Here is a 4,390-nt window from a genome sequence, read left to right on the forward strand (position 1 = left end):
GTCGGTACTGAGGGCAAGGACAGTATATCCGATGCACACCTTCTCCAATTGGTGGAGCAGAAATACCAAATACTGACCGAACGGCTCCACCAGGAGATGCTACAGGAACATTGGGGTACGGTGAGAGTACTGGGGTATGGTGAGGGCACTGGGGTACGGTGAATGTGCTGGGGTATGCTGAGGGTACTGGGATACAGTGAGGGTACTGGGGTACAGTGAGTGTACTGGGGTCAGCTACAGGGATAAGGTCATGGGTTAAATAGCTACGATATACACCAGATTTGTATTTGGGACATTGATGGAGCAGTTAGCCAGGGACTGACCTTTCACCTTTGGGAGCCTGGATCATATCCAGCCCCAGGTAGAGCGGGTGACGGGTCCTCTCTCACAGGCTGTGAGGTTCTTTGATGAAGTGATTTTCAGCATCACAATTCCGTTCTTATTGGACAGGGCACAAAATCCCAGAATAGTCAATGGTTTGGTCACAAGAGTGGGAAATAGAAAAATATAAGCTGCAAATTCCCTCAGAGCTGCTGCTGCTTGGCGCTAGGATGGTAACAAATCGAGGAAATTCCCAGTTATAGTTCACATGACACGCAGATGGATTCCCTTGGGGCAGCAATTCATTGATGGGGTAAAGGGGAAACGGTGTAACGTAACACTTGTACTATACAGTATTTTCCTTGTGCAGGTGAGCAGGTCTGGGATTCACTGTGCGATGGAGAAAGAGGATGGAAGATGAGGGAGCTGCAGGCTTTAGGAGATTATGCTGTCGTCCATCACTGCGATCCCTGGACTCTTTCCCAGCTGCCCGGGGCCTTCAGAACTTACAGGTACCTGTCATGAGTTTAAAGTCAGTCACAGAGCCCGCCCTGGCACTCCCTTTTCCCTGTTCCCTGATCTTTTGGTCCCTAATGTTGCCTCTCCCCCAGATCTCCTTTCCCGACTCTCGCTCTACCCCGATCCTGTGATTCTTGACATTCCCTCTCCCTACATTCTCTGTTCCCTGATATTCCCTCCCTCCTCTCCCCTGGCCTCTCCACTCTCACCTCCAAGTGTGAAGCCATCAATGCCTTCTTTATCACTAGTAAATGTTTGTCCCTCAGAGAACGAGACCGGGGAATTAGTAATGGCAGAAACTCTGAACAAATATTTTGTATCAGTCTTTACAGTAGAGAACACTAACAATATCCCAACAGTGGATAGTCAAGGGGCTATGGGGGGGAGGAACTTAACACAATCACAATCATTAAGGAGGTGGTACTCAATAAGATAATGGGACTAAAGGCAGATAAATCCCCTGGACCTGATGGCTTGCATCCTAGGGTCTTAAGAGAAGTAGTGGCAGGGATAGTGGATGCATTGGTTGGAATTTACCAAAATTCCCTCGATTCTGGGGAGGTCTCAGCAGATTGGAAAACTGCAAATGTAACGCCCCTATTTAAAAAAGGAGGCAGACAAAAAGCAGGAAACTATAGACCAGTTAGCCTAATATCTGTGGTTGGGAAAATGTTGGAGTCCATTATTAAAGAAGCAGTAGCAGGACATTTGGAAAAGCATAATTCGGTCAGGCAGAGTCAGCATGGTTTTATGAAGGGGAAGTCATGTTTGACAAATTTGCTGGAATTCTTTGAGGATGTAACGAACAGGGTGGATAAAGGGGAACCAGTGGATGTGGTGTATTTTGACTTCCAGAAGGCATTTGACAAGGTGCCACATAAAAGGTTACTGCACAAGATAAAAGTTCACGGGGTTGGGGGTAATATATTAGCATGGATAGAGGATTGGTTAACTAACAGAAAACAGAGAGTCGGGATAAATGGTTCATTCTCAGGTTGGCAATCAGTAACTAGTGGGGTGCCGCAGGGATCAGTGCTGGGATCCCAACTATTTACAATCTATATTAACAACTTGGAAGAAGGGACCGAGTGTAACGTAGCCAAGTTTGGTGATGATACAAAGATGGGAGGAAAAGCAATGTGTGAGGAGGACAAAACAAATCTGCAAAAGGACATAGACAAGCTAAGTGAGTGGGCAAAAATTTTGTCAGATGGAGTATAATGTTGGAAAGTGTGAGGTCATGCACTTTAGCAGAAAAAAATCAAAGAGCAAGTTATTATTTGAAAGGAGAAAGATTGCAAAGTGTTGCAGTACAGTGGAACCTGGGGGTACTTGTGCATGAAACACAAAAGAATAGTATGCAGGTGCAGCAAGTGATCAGGAAGGCAAATGGAATGTTGGCCTTTATTGCAAAGGGGATGGAGTATAAAAGCAGGGAAGTCTTGCTGCAGTTATACAGGGTATTGGTGAGGCCACACCTGGAATACTGCATGCAGTTTTGGTTTTCATATTTGCAAAAGAATATACTTGCTTTGGAGGCAGTTCAGAGAAGGTTCACTAGGTTGATTCCGGAGATGAGGGGTTTGACTTATGAGGAAAGGTTGAGTAGGTTGGGCTCTACTCATTGGAATTCAGAAGAATGAGAGGTGATCTTATCGAAATGTATAAAATTATGAGGGGGCATGACAAGGTGAATGCAGAGAGGATGTTCCCACTGATAGGGGAGACTAGAACTAGAGGGCGTGATCTTAGAATAAGGGGCCGCCCATTTAAAACTGAGATGAGGAGGAATTTCTTCTCTGAGGGTTGGAAATCTGTGAAATTCACTGCCTCAGAGAGCTGTGGAAGCTGGGCATTAAATACATTTAAGACAGAGATAGACAGTTTCTTAACCGATAAGGGGATAAGGGGTACAGGGAATGGGCAGGGAAGTGGAGCTGAGTCCATGATCGGATCAGCCATGATCATATTAAATGGTGGAGCAGGCTCGAGGGGCCGTATGGCCTACTCCTGTTCTTATTTCTTCTAAGCTTGAGATCATCCATTCATCTGCCTCCAGTCAAAGTGATGGATAGCATCCTCTGTAACTGTAGTGCACTATCCCTTCTCAACCTGCCTGCTGCCTTTGACCACATCAAGGAGAGAGGAGTGCGATTTTGTGCATGATATGGGGTTAGGGCTGGGATTGAGGTTTGGTGTGGGGTTGGAGGTTGGCCTTAAGGTTGGAGGTATGGGTGGTAGAGTTCTAGATGATTTAGAGTTTATATGAGGTGGAGCATGGGAACACTGAGAGGGAAGTGTTGGGGTAAAAAGAAGACTTCTCTTCAAGGTGGACACCCTGATATAAGGAATCGACACCCGCCCATCCTTATACTGATCACAGAATCACTCAGACGAAACCTCAGTTCAACCGGTCTTTATTCAAGCATGCAGGGGAAAGGTTCCAATGAACCCTTCTAAGAACAGAGGTTTCTACATCGACAGTTATACATTTTCTGAGGTGTGCAACCCTCCTACAAAACCATTGATTTGCCTACTGTTTATCAGCGAAGTTACATTGATTCGTTGACCCTTATCAGACTCGCTCTGAGTGGTTTCCCCACCAATCCATCTTCCATCACCTGTCAGTCTTATGGGATGTGTTATTCAGTGGTATCAACTTTGCCTCAGTTCCTCATGACGTGTTGATTAACTTTGTTTTCCAGGGCGGTGTCTCCTTATCGCTCTCCCAAGCACTCTAGTCAAAGCTACCAGTCAGTACTATAATCTATGGTCTCAAACAGCTTACTCTACTGTCCTTGGCAAGTGTTGTTCTGTACTGAATGTGTTTCCATCTTCTATCAATCTGTGCTAGCATTCAATGCATTTACCAGCAAGCTTTGCTTTTTAGCTATTCTCCATTTTAAAACCCATTTGTAAGTGAGTTTTATCAGCGAGCTTTACATGCATATAAGCGAATGTCTACTTCCACTTTGGTGACAGTATTTTATCCCCTTACAATACTATACCCCCTTACAATCCTCCCTTATGGCCCTTGGCTGTATGCCCAAGATAGGCCATTTCACAATCTATTCCTCATGGGTGAGCTTCCAGGGTTGTCCTTTCGCTTGGGTAGGGCTACTTCCTGAACTGCAGGATCCATCTGTCAGCTTTCTCATCAAGATTATACAAGATAAGTCCTTTCGGTAGGACTGCCTAATTTCCCTTTATTTAGTGTTTTAACTATAGTTCGTGCTATGACCTGCCTCTTACATTGGTTACACTTTTTACAGGCTAACAATAGCAAGATGACCAATATGATCCCTTGCACTACAACCAGTATATGTGACACTATCCGTATCCATGGATGCACTTGCACATTGAATCCAGCATTCCAAAACTTCATGTACCAAGGCTGACTAGCCAACATTTCCTCAGTGTCCTTTCGCAGTTTGTCTATGTCTTCCATCAGGACTGTATACTTCAATCTTGCCTCCGAATATCCTGCTCCAGTCGAGTTTGTTCCTCATTCAGTTTGGGTATCGGTTCTCCTTGCGGCCCGATGGCCTTC

Source organism: Pristiophorus japonicus, chromosome 13 (assembly GCF_044704955.1).
Source record: "Pristiophorus japonicus isolate sPriJap1 chromosome 13, sPriJap1.hap1, whole genome shotgun sequence".
Taxonomy (NCBI): domain Eukaryota; kingdom Metazoa; phylum Chordata; class Chondrichthyes; family Pristiophoridae; genus Pristiophorus; species Pristiophorus japonicus.